Source organism: Poecilia reticulata, linkage group LG19 (genome assembly GCF_000633615.1).
Source record: "Poecilia reticulata strain Guanapo linkage group LG19, Guppy_female_1.0+MT, whole genome shotgun sequence".
NCBI classification, from domain to species: domain Eukaryota; kingdom Metazoa; phylum Chordata; class Actinopteri; order Cyprinodontiformes; family Poeciliidae; genus Poecilia; species Poecilia reticulata.
The window spans coordinates 9,911,060-9,931,210 of record NC_024349.1 but is presented as its reverse complement, the minus strand read 5'-3'; the positions used below and the strand labels follow the sequence as shown (position 1 = coordinate 9,931,210).

General features: G+C 38.7%; 1 long non-coding RNA gene across 2 annotated transcripts in view; it reads left to right on the top strand.

The window, feature by feature from the left end:
* LOC103481444 (uncharacterized) overlaps positions 1 to 19,189 on the top strand; it is a 30,323-nt gene extending 11,134 nt beyond the window's left edge. The window contains exons 2-5 of one of the 2 annotated variants that reach the window (XR_536295.1): positions 2,481 to 2,554; positions 2,630 to 2,753; positions 18,725 to 18,927; positions 19,020 to 19,189. This is a non-coding gene — a long non-coding RNA (uncharacterized LOC103481444). Of the gene's footprint in view, positions 1 to 8; positions 2,555 to 2,629; positions 2,754 to 18,724; positions 18,928 to 19,019 lie in introns of those variants that run through there. The other variant, XR_536294.1, reaches the window with a different exon arrangement.
* Positions 19,190 to 20,151: the final 962 nt, after the last annotated feature.

Sequence of the window (20,151 nt, the reverse complement as noted above, 5' to 3'; positions counted from 1 at the left end):
CCAGGGAACCATGCTGAACTTATCGGTGCGTATTGCCTGGCGGACGCGCACCTAAACTGTGTGACAGCGTACGCGGTGGCAGGCGGGTGGCGGTGCTGGATCCCCCGCAGTGGCTATAGGCCGGAGCGGCGCTTGGCTGCGAGGGCCGCTTGAGGCTCCGCGGAGCTTTAATTTTTGATTCTTTTTGGAAGAAATGAGAGGATCTGTTTTCTGGTATTTGGAACTGTTAAAAAATGACATCCACCTTGACAAGACCACAACTCCATCTGAACAAAGTGACTCCAAAGCATGATGGCCCCTCCACCATGTTTGTGGGCCTGGTGTTCTTTTGGTGAGGCAAAACTTTTTGAGTTTAGTTTCGTCAGACCATAGCACAGTCTCTTACAAGGCTATGGGAGGTTTTAGCTCTGTTTCTGATATGAAGGACACAAAAGATTCTTGTTTCATACAAAACACAACCAATCCTTGTTAGAAATCCCTTCAGCTCCTTTTGTGTTACCGTCAGCCTCTTTGCATCCCCACTGACCACCAAATCTTTTGGAAACCCATTTGCTATATACTATGTCTTCACTGTGACATAGTGTACATGTGGCATTGCAGAACTTTGTAACTGTTCTCTGAACTGGTACCTTTATACAATGAGATTCTTTTCAATTTCTCTTCAGAGACAGAGTGTAGATCTCTGAGGAGCCAACCTGCTCAACAAACACCAATGAGATTAGAAGCAGATATCGAACTCTTTCAAGAAACAGAAATGAACACCATATCCAAAATTCCCACAGTAATGTAGTTGGGTACGCCGACTTCGTCCCACAGTGCAAAAACATGTCTGTAAGGTTATCCGTCTTTCTAAATGTCTTTAGGTCTGAGTGTGTTCATGGTTGCTTGTCCTCTGTGTCTCTGTGTTGCCATGGGATGAACTGGCAACCTGTCTAGGTTGTACACCCTCCACTGGTGGGAATAAGCACCAGTGGAGGGTCCCCACTGGGCTAGTAGGTAGACAATGAATTCATGGATATTTGAATCATTCTAGCAAATGGTGTTTGGTTAAAACCATTAAACTTCAAATCTGAGTCTTATATTATAGAAATAATGTAGAAGTTTCTTTCCGTGGAGAGAAACTGGTCAATTTTAATACATTGTTTTGATTATCCTTTCAACCATTTTGATATCAATTGAATTTGATGTAATGCATGAACATGTAATTCCTAATCTTAAAGGTTTTTTAATATTAATGTATTTAGGATATGTTGTGTGTAGAATTGCAAAATAGACTTTATATTTTAGTGCTTCCAGACAAAATGGAGCACTGGACACTTCAAAAACTTTAGCTAGACCCCAGCCTCTGCCTCCTAGCCACCTTCTCAAGAAGAGTTCATTTATTTACGTTCTGAGAAATTTAGAAAAGTTTCCACTTAAATTAAAATGAATACGATTCTGTTCCTCCAATTCAAAAATGGACACCGTGCAAATTTATCATTTTGCCAGTGAGATAGCTCCGTAGCGTCCTATAAAAAAATGCTTCCCGTTTTTTTCTCCTTCTTTTGCCTTCTCTCTTTTTGTGGTTTCTATTTAGAAATTCTGCAAGCTCAAAACCTCTCACATAGGAATGCTCATGCAATCCTGACCTGTTTAAGCTGTATAACGTTGATAGGTTGTCAGGCCCCCAGCGAAAAGGCCCAGAATAAAGCGAGCTATCTTTTAAATTGCCAGGGTGATATTTGCAGATAATAAAAGAGATAAATCAGACAATGTGGCTGAATATTTCATTTGTTATCCATATTCCTTATGGGCAAAAAATGCTACAGAAATGTAAAAACAGCAATTCCACTTTACCCCCTCTGGAATTGTAACACTTGAGATGCTGTTTTCATGTCTGAAGACAAAGTGCGTGCTCTCCTTCAGCCTGCAACAGATAAATCTAATAGGCAGCCAGAATTACTGGTTGTAATGTTGTGTAGTCTTAACCCAGTCTGCTCTCTCACTGGTTTTATTTCTGTCAATCTCTCAAACTAATGGATACTCGGCAGAAATAGCTGGAGAATGCTTTCTATTTATAGATTTATAGAATGCAGCGCAAGGGCAAAAAGAAGGTATAGTAATAGTACTGTTTTCTAAAGTGCACATGATGACGATATGTGTACATTTTCATTATTAGTATGTATTTTTTTTCTCTTTAAATTGTAAGCAGCAATAACACTCCAGCAAACTGTATTCAGCTCCCCTTTACATTCACATTCCAGAATAAAACCTAGTGGAAGCAGTTGCATTCATAAATCACTTTGTTAGCAATTAGTCAGCCTGTATGTGATTTGGTTAACGAAGACCAAGGAAAACATCAGATGGGGACAAAGAAATGGAGAGGCTTAAAGCAGGGCTAGGTTTTGAACAATATTCTAAGTTTTGATCATTTTATGAGCGCTGTCCAATTCATCGTCTGGGAATGGACAGAGTATAACCTTGGTTGTGTCCAAATTCAGGGGCTGCATCCTTTGAAGGACCTGGTCTACCCTGTTGATGTGGCCTGGGACATTTGTTGACTGCAAAGACCAGAGTAAGTTCTGAACTTGTGTTATTAATGAATATCTTTTTGTGACTACTCTGCCTCACTTCTTTTGTATCTTGCAAGAAATCAAGACAGACAACAGAAAGCCTGCCAAAACCTGACCATGCACCTAAAAGGGCAAGGAAACAGAGCAGCAGCCAGAAAGGCCGTGGTAACTCTGGGGGACCAGCAGAGATCTCCAGCTCAGGTGGGACAATCTGTTTGTGACAAACTTAATTGAAGTGTAGCTAAAAGAAAATCATGATTGAAAACAAGCTTTAAGAAGCTATGTTTTGTGTGAAACAAGGTGGTGACTGCATCATGCTGTGGGGATGCTTTTCTAAGCAAGGAAAAGGAAGCTGATCAGAGTCGATGTGAGGATGGAATGGGCTAAATACGGAGATCAGAGATGGAGGCAGAAGTGCACCGTCTAGAAAAACATTTTTATGTTGTAATGGCCCAGTCAATGTCCAGACCTGAACCAAACTTAGATTCTGTCGCCTTGAATTCTATTTTTCTGTGTGTGAAAAAATATGCAGAATCTGCAGCTGTAGTTGCAGCAAACGGTGGTTCTAGAGAATCAACTCTGGGATTTCAGAACTGATGCGTCTGCTATTCTTTCTTGAATAATTCTTTGCTAAAACAAAGACCTAAGCATTTATCATTTTCCTTTCAGTTCACAATTATGCTTCGCTTCATCTTGATACACATTAAATTATTTTTGCAAGACATTGTACATTAATGCATTTCTACTTAAACTGAACTTAATTGAATTGCGTTTGGTACCTAAACTCATCCAGCCCATGCATCATCATCATCATCACATCAATCAGGTGTTTTTCACCCACTATGCCCCCTGTGACGTCCTGCTGCTTCCGTGATGGGCCTTTTGCAACACTCTGCCCAGAACATATCCCTCATCATGCAAACCATGCAGATGTACATGATGCTTCAGAAATGACACCTAAGACCTCCCACAACCCTTGGGTGAGATTTTCCTCCTCTCTGCAAGTGGCGCCGCTTTAATCTTTATTTCTTCGCGTCTGTCCTCCCAGGACCTATAATATACTGTCTCATTTCTTCTTTTTTGCCCATTTTCTGCTAATTCACCACCATCTGCCTTGGCATCTGTTTGTGAGGAGAAACCGGGAGAGAGAAAAAAAAATCTGGAGGTCTGTTCTTTCTCTTCTTGCTCTTCTTTCTTCAACTTTTTTGTTTCTGCTGAACCAAAAACTTCCACCCTAACTTGTTTTTCTTGTCTGCATAAGCCTCATCAAATCCCTTTTAAGAATAAAGCTACATGTAAACCTCAAAACATGCTTCCTCTGTTGTTGTCAGCCCCCCAGTGAAAAGGCCTCAGCCCTCAATGACAAAAAAGAAGAAGGGAGGGTAAGGGGTCATATCCTTTCCATGTCCAACCGCTTAGTCAATAACCACTGTCAACAGGACACGACAAAAGATCAGAAAAGAGCAATTGTAATTTTTGGACAAAGGCGGGGAGCTTTCATAAGGCCGGGCTGAGAAAGGACACCACCTCCCCCGTGCCTCGCCACCTCTCCTCCCTTCCCTTCTTTGAGCGTTGCTGACAATGGGGAAGCCTGCTGCAGCGCCGGGGAGAGCCGCGGGATCACCTCAGTCAGTCTGCGGATTACAGACATTCTTTGGCAGGACCAGCGTTGCTGTGGAGAGCCTGCCGGCGTCCTCGTGGGCCCTCTGAGGCCGCGGTGCTGCCTCGGGGGCCCCCGCCGTCCCCACCTCCCCTTCCCTTTTTTGTATTGTGTTTGGATGTTTGACAGACACAGAGCCCATAATAATCTCTTTCCCGCAGGGACCTGCACCATTTGTTTGGCAGACCCTACAAACAGTTTCAATCCCCTCTCTCCCTGCCTTGTCTTCGCTGCTGCAGCCCATCGCCGTCATCTAATTAATGCAGGCTCCCTTTTCATCTCCACTTCCTGTTCATTATTTGATCCTTCCCTCCTCCTCTCTTAAGTCCCGGATTTAAAAGTCACTGCCTCCGCTGGTTATCGTACCACATTTGAGTGGCTGGGGATTAAAATGGTGTCCTTTCCTGCAGATTAAGACTTTCTTACATATTCATTGTTTTACCATTATTCCTGCTAATATCCTCAAAACTACAGCTAAACAGGCCATTTTCACTGAGGGAAAGGATTAACTTCTTCATGCTTGTCTGTTATTTGAAGCAGCTTCATGTGATTTAATTTGCAGCAAACTGTGTACTTTTGCATTGGTAGTAAAATTTGCATTTTAATCAACATATCCCAAGGGACGTAGTTATGTTCTGAGACTGTATGCCTGAAATAGAGCACATTGCTTTGACATAATGAATATTCAGAGTGATTACTTAGATAACAAGCTGCTACAACTGTCATATTAACAGAGAACTGTTAAGATAAGTGATTTCAAAGTTTTTAAAATGCCCAATGTTTTAAATGCATTTTATTAAAAGCTTCCCTGCATGTAATATTTCACTTACATGTAATATTTCACCATGTTTATGATATTTATCACACACCAGTGCGCAAATTTGTCTGAAGACTAGAATACACGCAGTATGACGTTCCAAAATTTGATCAAATAACATGTAGTGTACTGTCCTACAGGTCTACTGTAGGACAGTACAGCTGTCCTACAGCTGTACTGGAATTGTTGATGCCAAACAATGTGGATTTATTAGAATGGCCTAGTCAAAGTTCACAACTCAGTCCAACTGATAACTTGTGCAAATTTTATAAATCCCGCATTGCAAATGCTGTCAATTGTGGTCAGTAAGATACTTCATTCAGTAGTAAAATTTGGAGTTAGGTTCTGGTAATTTGTGTACATACTAAAATTGACTCTGGTGATTAATCCAATAGAGTACACAACATTCTGGCTTTCTTGCCCAGTAGATATATATTTATTTCATATTCTAAATTCATTAAACACCTGGACAACTGGGAAGTTGTAGTGTACTTATTAGTCTAATTCTAATTGTCCAGTTTGACACATGGATCAACTTAATTGTTGCCTCTAATTGTGAGAAATATAATTTTGCAAAACATAAACAGTAGGCCTACTTCTGACTATCAAATAGTTATTTCCCCGCCTTATAAAGAGTAATGTTAACGTTTGGATGTTTATGTCCAGTGAGAGATTGCGTTTCTACAATAAAATATGAATTCATTTAAAGCTTATTTTTTACATTTAAAAGGAGATGCTCCTAAAAAGAATACAAAGTTTCCATTACAACAAAACCCTTCAAATCTTTTCAACTTTATTTTAACGCTTTAGGCACTTTTTTTGTACTCTGTAAACCTATAGGATGTGTGCTCTGTTTAAGGATGGTTGGTACCTTTAATGATGCACACAGAGAAGAGCCGCCATATGGAGAGATATACAGTGAGGGTACACAACTGTAGCGATCTATTTATGACCTCTCCCTCTGAGAAAGAGAGATTTGAGGAGCTATAATTGGTTCTCCTCACATGTACTCTCCCCAGTGTGCGCCCCGCGCTCTCCACGGGGAGCGCTTTGATGATAACTTGCTGCATTACACGCTAACTTTTCGACAATGGCTACATGCTCTGTCTTTATTGCCCTGACTCCTAATGGCTATCTTGAAGTGCCGCCTCTGGCAATCCGGTCGCAAATAAATAGAAGCTGACACAGTAATTTACTCAAATCTTCTCTACAGTTTTGCCCCATTCACCCTCCAGAGATTACCCCTGTAACAACAATTATTTCAAATGTCATTGATTCTTGCCTGCTGGGCACAAAAAAACAACAAAAAAAAGAACGACAACATATCTTTTTTTTACGTGGAAAAAATGAAACATGTTTGGGGTGAGCTAGAATATTTAGGGGTCTTGTAAAACACACGACAAATGTAGGTTTGCTTGGTGGAGTTTCTCTTCTCTACCCAATTGAAAATCAGCTGTGTTTCTCACCAAATGACTATTAACCTTCATCTAATAGGGGCAATAGTTCTCATTTAGAGAGAAGACCCAGTGGAGGACGTATAATTTCCTTTCAGTGGAGTCTTGTCAGCTCTCTACACTAAACAAGATGAACACTCGGCTAAGGAAATGCTTATTTCAGTCCAGCCATTCCCCCAAAAACATGTAAAATCATATTTCCAGCTATTCTGTCAAAATCTCTTTTAATAAAAAGCTGAAGGAACAGTTGTATTACAAATAAAAATTATTGATCTGTATATTTTTCTGTGTTGAGCATGTGTGGGAAGATGTTTGAGTGGCTGCGGGGTCAGAAAAAGGTTTGTGGCTCATTTTCTTGTTTCATGTTGTCGTGCACGGCACAGCTCACTGGAGGGAATCTGAACATGTCACAGTGTCACGCCGGTGTCTCTGTCTGGTTCTACATGACCCCGTTCACCCGCTGCTCTCCTCTCTGAGGACTCTGCCTGGCCAGAGACACACGGGATACCATAATAAAGATATTTTCTGCACCAACAGGAAATAAAGAAGATGTTGTTGTGTGACCAACTGGCATTGAACTGTGCCCTTCTTGGGCTCTGAACTGACCTGCTGAACGTAAAGTCTGCAAGGTTGGCGATCAAGCAAAACAACAAGTAAACTAAGAACTTCTTCTATTATGTTAAACATGAAAACACTGCTTTGGTGATCATGAAGATTAGGTTTTTGCAGCAAATCATCACGCAAAAGTTACATTTTAATCCATGAAAAGCGTGAAAAAATAAAACCCCTTAAAGATCCTTAATGAAAACATGTTCGTTAACTCTTAACTCTGCACAGTAAACAGCCCCTTATTAACCATTCAGACCAACCGACACAACTAACACTAAAAAATAACTCAAAAATAGTCCAAATAATTTTAATGCACTTTCTTCTTTCTTTTCTTCTGACATGTTTGTGTTTGAGAATTGGCAATGGGTAGCCCATGTTTGACCTGTTTTGCTCAGAAGTTTGTCTCAGTATTTAAGATGCTACATAAACTGACTTATTGTGAGGGAACGCAAAACGTATGGTATTGGAATTCAAAAGCTTTGTGAGGTAACCCAAAAAGTAAATAAATGAATAACTAAATCCCCTGAAAGCTCTGTTCTAGTAAACTTTACTTACTCAAAAAGAATAGCAATTTATTTATTAATTTTTTTTTTTTCAAAAAAATCTTAAGACTGCTTGTGCAAAGAAACCCCCAAAAATATAAATATAAATTCAGTATTTTACAGATAAGCTGACAGAGAAATAATTCTCTGTATTTGTTGAAAAAACACAATTGTAATGTTCAGTGTAGTTTTTGGTTAAAATATTAAATCTATCTCCTACCATTAAATATAACTTTACCAATAGCTGCATTAGTGCCAAAAAGAAATATGGGTCAAAAGTTGTTTTAGTTGAGTAAAAAACAAAAAAAGAAACAAAATTCCACACACATATATATATATTCATTTGAATTGTCCTTTTTTAAAATGTGTGCTTTTTGAGTGCATGTGTTAAAAAAATATTGATAACTAACTAGGTTCTTGTGGGAGAGCAAACTACTTTATATAATCAGCTGAATGTAGTCATGTAACAATCTCTAAATTGCCATTCTGCTTTATGGTCTTCTTCTATAAAATGCTATCCTCTAATTTGGCTGTGATGAGCTACAAAGCTTGTCCACAAATGCGCCAGATTACCCAATATTCAGTTTTTGGCCCACTTTGCTGATTAGTTAGCCTCTTTCACATAAATACTTACTCACACAGACAGACTCCCAAATGAGAATTGCACCCATGGGACACAATGACTCCATCATACTTTAGCTAGACATAGACTGGGAATTAGTTGACTGGATAATCAATTTGACAGAGTGCCTCAGCAATAAGTGACTGACTTGCACAGAACAGCATGTTGGGTAACCCATATAAGTCTTAACATTTGTCAAACACATCACATGTAATCTGTAAGGAAAGAGAAGTGAACACTCAGCCCAGCCCCCGTAGCAACCCCATTAAAAGAAGAAATTGATCATAATTTATTTTATGTCTTGCATGGCTACTTTTCTAACCATATAATGTTCAATAGTGAAAGTGTTTTTTGGGTTTAAAAAAATGTTAACCCTTTCAGTGGCTGTGTAGTGGTGTCTCATATTGCCAAATACTTTGTAAAAAGAAAATATAAAGGGCATTCTGTCAGCATTTTAACTGCAGTGCAGATAAGCACTAAACACCTCTAAAACCAAATGACTTCTGAATAATTATCATCTATAACCTTTTCTCTCAAGGGGGCGATCTAGTGAGTCCAGATGGTCACCAAAATAGGATATAAGTGCCAAATTGACAACATCACTCACACAGGGATTATATATCACCTAAACATCAACTGTAGTGTAATCTTGCTGAATAGGAAGAAGGTGTCTTAGATGACATGCCACAAAGGAAAAGCAAGACACTAATTGCTGTAATGAGTATTTCTCTAGAGCTATCTGACTTATTTCTTTGTAACTTTGTCTCATAACACTGAAAATGCAGGTTCTTGCTGCCAAAAATGTTAGCTTGGCTATTGCCATATAATTATTTATTGCATCCAAATTAGGACAAGGCAGAATGAAGCCACAAACACAGGAACAACATCTGGGATATGAGAATAAAAATTATCACAGGGAAGTTATAAGAAATTAGACATTTTTACCTCATGATGCTCATATGAGGATGCTGTAGCAAAAAGTAACGTTCTGATTTGTATTTTTAGTTTTCAGCCCCTCTGCAGGGCATGGAACAGCTTCTAAGTATTTAATTATTTATTCAGTCATTGAGCTTATACGGTTAAAACTGCTTAACATGTCTTATAAATCATGTCTTAGGTTGCTAACAAGCGTATTGTTTAGATCCCCTCCTGACTTCAACATCTTGATTCTTTTTACTTGGCAGATTTTCCGTGAAACCTCTCACCCTTCACGTTATTCATTTTCCATTAAATCTGCAAAGTTTGGGCGCATGTAATTAAGAAGTCAGGCAATGCAAATGAAACGTTTCAGTAAGTTCTTTATGACAGTGATTTATACAGCATACATCATCTTCACTTCTTCTGACTCGCTAATTAATCAACTTTATTTATTCAGGAAAAAGCTAACTTTGTAATTAGCAGTGGGCTTGATGTGGTGGAGCAAACTCAGCAAGAATTAAGAACTTTGAATTTGATCTGGAAGTCTAAATAAGTCATTAGCATTATGAGTTTGCAAATGTTACAGGAAATCAAGGCTGCTAATGCCTTACATGTGCATGATTATGTTAGTCAGTAAATTAGTGCACATAGAAATAAAATCTCTGGGAATGCATAATGTGGTGTTTCAGCAAGATCACATTCCATCTAAAAGTTAGCTTGTGTTGACAGTCATTTACTGTGTTAGGAGTGCATAAAGCTAACAGTAAAATACACTAATTTAAACCCCGTTCCCACCAAACAAAAATGTCTTTTGATGAGGCTCAAAACACAGACTGAGTCTTGTTTTTCATGCCAGAATTGAGCTCTGCAGCAGGCAGTGAGTGAACACATTAATCTAATGCATCAGCAGGCCCACATTTGTTTTAATGCAAAATGAAGAAAAAGAAACGCACTGCATCTCAAGGGAGAAGAAGCTTAAAATTTCAATTTAATGATAATAAATGATAATGTTAATGAGTTGTCCAAACATAACAAATGGAATGAATTACCACCTTAGAACGAGTTTGGTTTCATTAAAATACAATAAAAGGGAAAGATTAGTTTTATGTGGGAAATAACGCTTCCCCTCTGCGTTATTGATGAAAGTAAGGAGGAAACATACAGGTTGGCTTGTGTCTGTGGTCAGTATTGATAAAATATTCCTGCTGGATATTGTAGCCATTATTCTTGTTTGTTCATTTTATGCCAAAGTAGATAATGACTGCTTGTGTACACAAGTTAAGTATTTGTGTTCCACACAGAATCATCAAAACTGTAAATTAGTCTCTGCTTAAGCTTAAAAAGAGAAAAATGTTGGCCTTTCTATCACATTCTTCTGTTGTTCCTGATGATGTTGTTCCCTCAAGAATCTTCTTTCATTTTTAAAAGTACGCTATGGCATTGCCTGTGTTCAGAGTTGTCAGGAACTGTGGGATTATCTGCTGAGGCTACTCCCTCTCTGAGACGACCTTGTCTTTGTATCAGTAGTGTTAGCCCTCGGCCTCGGGCAGTCAAACACATACTCAATCACCCCTGTAACCCTCACAGTCAACGGCAAACTGCCGTGGCCCGTTACTGCTATCTCAATTTGTATTTCGTCTCGGCCTGTGATGACTTGACAGAGAAAAATAAGAGGATTTGTCTTTATCTTCAACTCTCCCTTAGGAAATAAGTCTTCTTTTCGAAAATCAGAGACATCAAACACCTAAAAATGATATTTTATACTGCAAAAGTTACAATACCCTTCAAAATTATTGGTAAGCATAGTAGAGATGTTTTCCTCTTGTGTTTTTTTTTGTTTCCTAGCATAGTATTATCCACTCAATTAATCATAAGCTGCAGATTAGACATCATTTTCAGTTTGATTACCAAACTTATTTACCCTGCGTACAGTTCAGGGAACATTCTCTCAAAGCTGACTAAAAGAAGCAAAGAAAATGGTTAAACAAAGTTGTTTGGGCATATCTGGCAATTTATGTTTTTCACCTCAGTGCTGCCCTCGACACAAAAGCGCCCTGGGCAAAAAGCCCCACTTTTCATATCAGAAGCCTCTGAGTACATACATTCAGATGGGACAAACACTCCTGTTAAGAAATAATTGCATTTAATAAAATCGCTCATATCACTCTTATTGGCACCACTGACAATGCCCAGAAGATAGAGGCCCACTCCAGTTGAGAAATACCAAAAAACACTTTTATACAGTTTGCTGATCATCGTGACTCAAGGAAGTCTTACCAATAAACCCACCTACGCATGCTAATACCTACATTTAAAACAACAAATAAAAATTTTAAATAACTGGAACTGTGATAAATAAAGCCTGCAAGTGCTGAGGATTATATAACCACTAAGCAAAAGGGTCAGCAAATTTACAAAACTTCCCAACCACAGCAGTGATTGGAGTCAAGAGGACCCAATTAATAAAATTAGTATGTTTTAAAGCTTTTATATACATAATAGATAAAGGGTGGATTCTCAGAAATTTGTTGTGTTCATCTGCATTCAATTTCCAAAAGTCTTGTTTAACCTTAGTCAATTTGATGCATTACTGGATATAAAATTTTGCTTTTATGTGGTGTTCTTTTAAGGGTAGCCTTTTAGGACAAAATAATCTTAAAAGAAACAAGGGACATATTCACTCCTCCTCGGTTTATTATTTTTTTTTGCTAATTTAGTTGTTCAGTATAATTGTCCTTGAATAATTTTACAAATGTAAGGTTTTCAGGTTGGTTCAAGCAGTGTTTATTAGTTAAATGTCTACTTTTAATGCATTGATTGTAACACTCCTATAGAGAGGGAAACCTGTGCCAGCCAGCCTCAGTAGAAACTACAAGCCTCCAACAGTGATGCACATTAATAGCCGGGACGTGAGCCTGGCCAGAACGTCACACAAGGTGGTAAACACCAAATGGCTATAAATATAAGTGGAGAGCGCTGCCAGTTTTACTCTTGTGGCTGAAATGAGCTCGCTGATCGGGGGCTTGAAAAAGAAAGGGGATATCGGTGGCCACTAAATCATTCTGTAATCAGCCCCTCTATGGAGGATCGTCCATGCATGTTCAACGCCCCATTCTGGAAGGCTTTCGGCAGCAGGACACTCCAGCTGACCCCATCTGTACGCCATCTCGTACTGCATTATCCCCAACCCATAAGAGTTCCATGTGGCACAAAAGAGTTAATGATTCTCTTTGTTTTGTTACGGGGAACACAACCAAAGCAAATGACAACAACAAATCCATCAAACTTAGCAGCACTGAGCACATCAGCAGTTTTCGCCAGCCCACCCGAGGCCTGAAATGCACATATTGCGCACCGGCCCCCCAAGCAGCAGGCGGCCCTGGGAGTCGCCAGCCCCTCGGTGGCCAGAGAGGACTTGATAAATGAGTGGAGCTAACTTCTCTGTCACCAGTGAGGGAGGAGTACCCACCCCCACCCACCAGCGCTACCGCCACAGTAAGCTACATCCTGCTTTCAGCATTATTCTTTTTATGCTGGCTGTCGATACGGCGTCCTGTGATTGGCGTCACGCTTTGCACAGGTTAATTGGAATCCTGAACTGGAAAACAGCAGGGGAAAAGTGCAAATACTCTCACCTAGAGATTCCCCTAACGAAGAGAATGAATATGTGTCAAATCCAATTTGTAGAAAAAAAAAGAATAATATGTTATGGAACAGTTTTTGAAAATTATTTATAGGGGATGAAGAGCAAGTTACTTTATTTTAAAATTTGTCTTCCAAAGACCACTGTATGCAAAAGATTCTGCACATTTTTGAAACGAGTGTTCGTTTGCATGTGTGTCTGTGTATCTTCAGTGACCTATTGCATAAACACGATAGGAGCAGGATCTTTATTAGGCATCCCAACAGTGACAGAAACCTCCAAAAGATTTAGATCATGGCAGATCAAAGGTGATTTATAGTGTCTCGTAAAAGTATTGATACTAATTATTTTTTTACAGACAAACTTGAATGTGTTTATTGAGATGTGTGAACAGCCGACAAAAAGTAGCGTTTACTTGTGAAATGGAAGGAAAATGATAAATGGTTTAACATATCATCTTTACAAAGGATGTCCACTCGAAATTGTTTCCCTTCTGCCTCACAAATATGCTCTTCGTTATCTTGGTCTATCACATTCAGTTTCAATCTATTGAAGTCTGTGATTGAAAACTTTTAAAGGGTATGGATAATGTTGTAAGACATTGTAACTTCAACCAGAATTGGTGTACGTACAATCACACAGAGTATTTATAATGAAAAGGTGACCTCCATTGTCAATCTTTTTCAGAAGTTGATTCTTTTGCTGAGGTCAAGATGTTGGACAAATGCTAGACTATCACACCAGAAATGGACAGCCTTCCTCATCAGGCCGCATGGCGGACAGTGTCAGATGGTTTTATTGATAAGTTAATGAGGCATAAAACACTTCCTAGAAAACTGACCCCATATCGCACTCCTCAAATCATTGATTCACACATTATTCAGACTGTAGTGTTTACATTCCAGATGTAGTTCAGATAATTAAACGCTGCATGTGTAGGTTAAATGTATGGTAGTCATTTGTTTTGCGCCTACTCCCAATTAAAGCATGAGCACTTACTGATATGTTACCATAATTTTTCATTTGATATAGAAAAATTCTTGACAAGATGCATAATGCTTGTTTTGTTGCATCGTAATGATTTATTTTTTTTGTCTTTTCATTTTGGAACATGTGCAGAAGAACATTGAGAGTTACCAAGACAGCAGATCAAGAGCAAAATGAAGTATGCAAATGTAATCATATTTATCAGAGAATGCTTATGGCAGAAAGCTATTAATTTCTCTGCTGCGTCTTGACACTTTAACATATGCATCACCTGCTTCTTGTAAATGATTATTTTTGTGTTTTCCATCTCCGTTTGACAGAGCATTATTTTCTTTCCCATTGCGCCTTGTTATTTTTCTAAACTTTCTCTGTCTGAAGAGTGTAATGGCCTTTGATTGAAAATTCATTCAGAAAAGAACTAAGTGAAATACATGTTGTGTATTTAATGGGAAAAATAATTGCACGTCAAGTGAAACAAACCATGACGCATAGTAACCAGGAAGACTGACTGAAAACACAAGTCAGCAAAGAGGTCAGGCTGTTCACTCTCTCATCTGTTGCAAACATCCGCTGCACCAATCCATTTACTCATGCAGACATTCTCCCACCTGACTCATGTATTGATCATTCAGTGTAGTCGGAGAAATAAATGGGACTCGCTAATGTAAACTGATATTTATTTTGGCAATTTTTTGACATGATTCTATGTGAAACACTTTTTTTCTTGCTTTTTGAGGTTTTAGCAACTTAAACCTTTTCAAGATTTTAAAAGGTTTAAGTGCTAATATGTCCAACGTATTAAAATACTTTTGGAATCTGCTTGAAAGCAAGTAAAAGCAAATATTTTGAATGACATTTTAAAATATAGTAATCTGCTAGTTTGTTAAATTCACATCCCTCCATGTCAACTGGAATAATAAAAACGCTTATCGCAGAGATGATATTTCATAGTAACGTCGTGGATGACAGCATCAGTTGTTGCCAAGTATTGCTGCTCTACTTCATCCAAAATCTGAGACAATAATTGCCCGCAATGCCTCAACCTAAAGAAAACAATGCTGAAAAAAAAGTCTATAAAGATATCAAATTAGAAGTAACGTGGCAGAGCTACTCCATCCTTAGTGGTGCTGTTCAGAAGTCCCTTGACTATTGAATAAAGTTAAATAGTTTGCAATTTCCTCTCAGTAAGAATTGTCTGGTAGTTCTGTGTAGAAGAATAACTTGAACAAATATCCGTACCAACAATAAGGGGCGCACAGCTTAAAGATTTAAGCAAAATGTGGTTCTACATAAAGTATGGGCTCAGATGAGCGGAATTCAAATTCTTTTAGATTGTAGAAATTTAGGAAACCATGTGTCATTTCCCACTTCCTAATGATCGACTTTGATGTAGTGGTTATATCTTAGAAAATCCCAGTAACCTTCATTGAACTTTCTTGTGATGTGAGAAAATGGAGAAAAGATTCAAGAGGTTTGAATACTTTTGCATGGAACTGTGTTTGTTGCGTTATGTTCCTTGCCTATTTCATCTGACCTGTGGTTATTGCACTGACTGTATGCTGGTGATCACTGAATCTGCCAACATGCCTCTAACCTTTTGAGCATCACTTATAATTAGCAGGGATAAGACATGCAAAAAATACCAGATGGTAACATTATTTGATAGTCTCCCAAAATTACCACCACGCTCCTTTTAATTCTGGTTTGATAGTTTTAATTAAAGTGCCTTGTCAAAACGACAATTTACACTAAATTGATGCCATGCAAGATGCTATTAATACAATGTTGGTGACATTCCTATTAATTACCTTGACTACTTGATACTACACACATCTTCATTATTGACATAAAGATTAAAATTGCCTTAACAGTGAGATGAATGGATATCTCTTAGTGATGCATTTGTCTTTTATCCAGTTTAATATGAGTATGAGCTCATTTTGATGCAGCTTTAAATCATAAATGATCTACTTTACCTGTCTCAGACTAAATGTTAGACAGAATACAAGGTTTTGAGTAAAGTATATGAATCAGGTTTTGAAATATGCACGTTATATTGATGTAGCAGTTATTTATTTTAGATGAAAGTTTATACCCACCTCACACGACTTAGATGTACTTGTGCTGCAGAATGTGCCCATGTCTTACTCAAATAGCACAACAATCACCAAATAACAGTGCTACTTTATCACCTGCTATGTTATGCAGATTTATTCCTTATATCAAATGCTTTGAATGGCAGACAGGGGAAAGGAACAGGCCTTATTGTTTGATTAATCTTTTCAAATGCTTATTTGATCACTTGAGGATAAGCATATTTCAGTTTTAGCTTTATTCCAAGATGGTCACGGGATGTTTAAATCTGGCTGGGGAAAAAAAAAAGAAGGATGTGACATCATCATCTTTGAGTACTGCAACGTTTAGATGCATTTGTGGTCCAACACACCTGAATCAAATTTCCTACTCAGCATGTCTTCAAAGAATACAGAGTCGAGCTAGCACCCTAAATATTTGAATCAGGTGTGATGGCGCAGATGTATATCTAAAAGCTGCTGGAAATCAACCACAAGGACAAGAGTGTGAGACATTTTACCATGCAAAATATAAAGGGAAGAAAAATCATTTTACACTGAAGCACAATATTCTGTAAGGATGGTAAACTCCGTTTACCATCATTACCTTAAAACACCTAACAGTAGAATGAGTTACCATAAAAACCAAGCATGGTATCCCTGTATTGTATTGGACAGACTCTGTAAGAGTAGGCACAGGTGAACACCTGCACCAAAACCCCTACTGATCAAAATTATATTTGAAAAGATGTTGCCCGGCCTGCGGTTTGCTGCATGAGGCCGTGGCTGCAGTAAGTGAACAGTTCAGTCAGGTCTGGCTGGTTCATCTGTTTTTTCCAGTGACAGGGCAGTCATCTTCATTCTCTGTGTCCTTACTTTGGAGCAGGAGGTAATATATAAAGGTCCTGTGCTCACACGAGGTGTCTCCCACACCTCTCCAGTTGTCCTCCTGGACTGAATAATGTCTGGAGCTCAGCTCTTGCCTTGATATGATGAGTTATGTCCTGATTTTAGAAAGGTAGACTTTTTTCGTACTGTAGACATTTTATGGAGTGGTTGGCTAAGATTGCATGGTGCAACAATAGCATTTTACCTGACAGATAAGAGTGTTTCCATCATTAGCTTTAGTTTTGCTTTTGTTAATCATATTTTTTGACATTGACAAAAAAGGTTTTCACTGTAAAAATGGATATGAGGTGAAAAATAAGCTGTCTATTCTACCTTTCGGCACCATTGGTGAAATGTTTAAAAAGCCCTAAAAATACATTGATACTGAACAATTTTCAGTGATTCTCAAGTGCTGAGATTTGGAGATTTGTTTTACTCACTGATGGAAAATGGACTTGGGCCAATTCTGTATCATTTGTCACAGATCCAGTTTATTTTTTTCTTTAGTTATCACTGTGATTGTTGATATGGGCCAGTTTAGGTAAGCAGCACTTTCCTTTTAGCCTTTTCCTAATTTATAAATGGCATGTTTACCTCTCTTTCCCATTTTGAAGAGAGCTAAGAAGAATCAGGTCTCTGTCTCATGTCATGTTCATCCTGTGGACAAGAGAAGTCATGCAATAATACCTAAAAAAATCTTTAAAAAAAAAGTTTTCATTTTTACAGCAAGAGATTTGGATAAAAGCAATTTTCTCTACATTGGATGACTTGAATAAATTTACTGATAACTATTGAATTTTTCTAAAGTGTGTGATGATGCTGGTAGAAAAAAGTCAGAATTTGTTTTCAGACATCTAAAACATTGCAACAATCCCAATGAATTTATTTTATGTATCATATAGGTCAGGGTTTTTAATATTCCCCATGCAGACTGAAGCTGGTTTGGTCATCCTTGTTAATTCTTTTCCTTTTTTATGACTGTTTGTCCACAGGGCTATCCATTGTTTTATGGTGCCCACCACAGTGAGCCCAAAGTCAAACTCAATATGATGAGGTATTAGCCTCCACCGCCATTTCACTCAGACATGTCAAGGTCAGGTCACCGTGGGATTGTCTCCAACCCCCTCAGCAGTCGCAGCAGGCGCACATCTTTGCTTTGTAGGTTGATACACATTACTTGTGTTCACCTCATCACTGCTCAGATGGGCTGTGCACAAATAATACCACCCCTTTTGACCTCCTAAATGATTACAATTGTAAGAAAACAGCAGTCAAGGCTTGATTTCATTTAAATTACTACAGACTGCTGATTGGGTTGGAAATTTGTAACAGTTGTAGCAACATTTTTTTTTTACTAAAGATCTTTAAATGACTATAAGAAGTTATGACTGCTTGGGAAGAAAATATTAAGTAAAGACTGAAGAATAAGGAACAACGCTTCGCTGTTTACTTATTATGTTTAAAAATTCACTTTCAAAGTTCAAAATACACTGTATTCATGTCCAAACTTTAACATCGTCACCAGTGTTGTTGCTGTTTATTTATTCCTGAGCACATTCCAGATTGTTGCACGTTTTGAGCAAAATGAATCGGCAAAATAATTATCAATATAATGGCGGCAGCATCATGGTGTGGGGACGCTTTTCTTCTGCAGGGACAGGGAAGCTATTCAGACCTGACTGGGAAGTGGATATGGCTAAAAACAGGGTGAATCTGATGAAAAATAACACTGCACGTCATACTATGAGTGAAAATTAGTCTGGACTATTTTCATTCAGTCTGTATTGTGTTATGTGTAGCAGCACCCCTGTTTCACATCGCTCAGCTTTTTTCTGCAGAGACATATTTTATAGTATCTACTTGCTCCTGCAAGGCTCCAGCGATGAACCCACCCACCTGCTTGATGAACTTGTACTTTAGAGCAATGAGACCTCCAGTTGTTTTGCCACTCTGTTTACAGTGAGGGAAAGAGGGGATCCATTTCTCCCAAGGTGAGCAACTCTCTCCAATACCCTGATGTTAAATAAACACACCAAGACCTCTGGCCACCTCACTTCAGCTACTGGAACACCACTGGTGTGTCTGGATGATGGAGGGCTTTTGTTATCTATCGCCCCTGCATTCTGCTGAGAGGCCAAGGAGACGGCCGGTCACACCAGTCTGGTACATATAGACTCGCCCACTCGCGTTCAGTTACATTTCTCACTGCTAAATAAAAATAGAGCAGAGATTTTCAGACACTTTTTTTTTAGCAGAATAACATCTGATTGAAGAGGGAGAGAGAGCGGCTCAGTGTGTGTTTCATCACCTGTGAAGCCAATGAGGGAGAGCGTCTCCGCGTCAACAACTGTAAAGCGTATCCCAGCTTCTGCCGTCTCCGCTGCCACGCTACACTAACCAAGAATGTGTATTTCTGCAGATGATTAAATCAATACCATTTTGACAAGACTTGTTGGAACATGCCTCTTTATTTTACACAATTCCTTCCCTTTCGTCAGGGAGCATTTATCAACCTGCCGGGGCGCTGTCACCTAATGGAGATTGTTCTTTAGTCCACACTTGATAGAAGGGAACGATTATGATGCATGTCGATAGTTTACACAGATATTGACATGGGGAACAAAGAGCGGACCCTTGTGGCTGATGGCGTTTTATACCCGCTTTCTCATGAGGCACCCTGGTCATGTTTCAAATGTGTCCTCCCTCGCCATGCTTCCCTTGATCACTTTCTTTGTTAAAGCGATCGGATAAGGTTTAGAGCGCCCATATTCCTTTAGCTGGAAGAAGTGCCTTTCTGTTTACTTGTCATCACAAGCAAGTGGATGTTTTCTCCATCAAACAGAAAAGAGATTTGAGTCTGTAAGATAAAAAGGATCTTCATATTGAGTTTCTGTCATCAAACTAATTCCAGCACTAAAATTAGTTTAATGCTAGAGCTTGTTTAGCACCTGATTTTTCAATTAGTCGTGAATGTAGATGTCTCTCCATATTTGCTATAAGATTCAGGGTGTCTTCACATATCATAGTCTGGTAGATTTGGTTGGATTGGGGACCAAAATTACAACATCTGTTACATTTTCAACTGGTGCAGTTTGCTTTTACAGTTTGTGGCAAAAGATCCAAACCCTTTGAAAAAAACTGTCCACCCCTTTGACTATGGTGGTGCTAAATCAAGAATCACTGGAAAAAGTGACACAAAAACTTATGAATAAGTCACTGAGGGCAGCCTTCTTCACAAGATGTTAACAAAAAGTAGCGACAGTTTTTGGTAGTTGTAGGATTTTTCTATTGTCTTTTCCAGAAGACCATGAGCCATCTCTCTTGCTAGTGGTAGAGTCGCACATTTGCTTTGGTTGTATTGATCCAGAATGCACTGCGCTATAATCT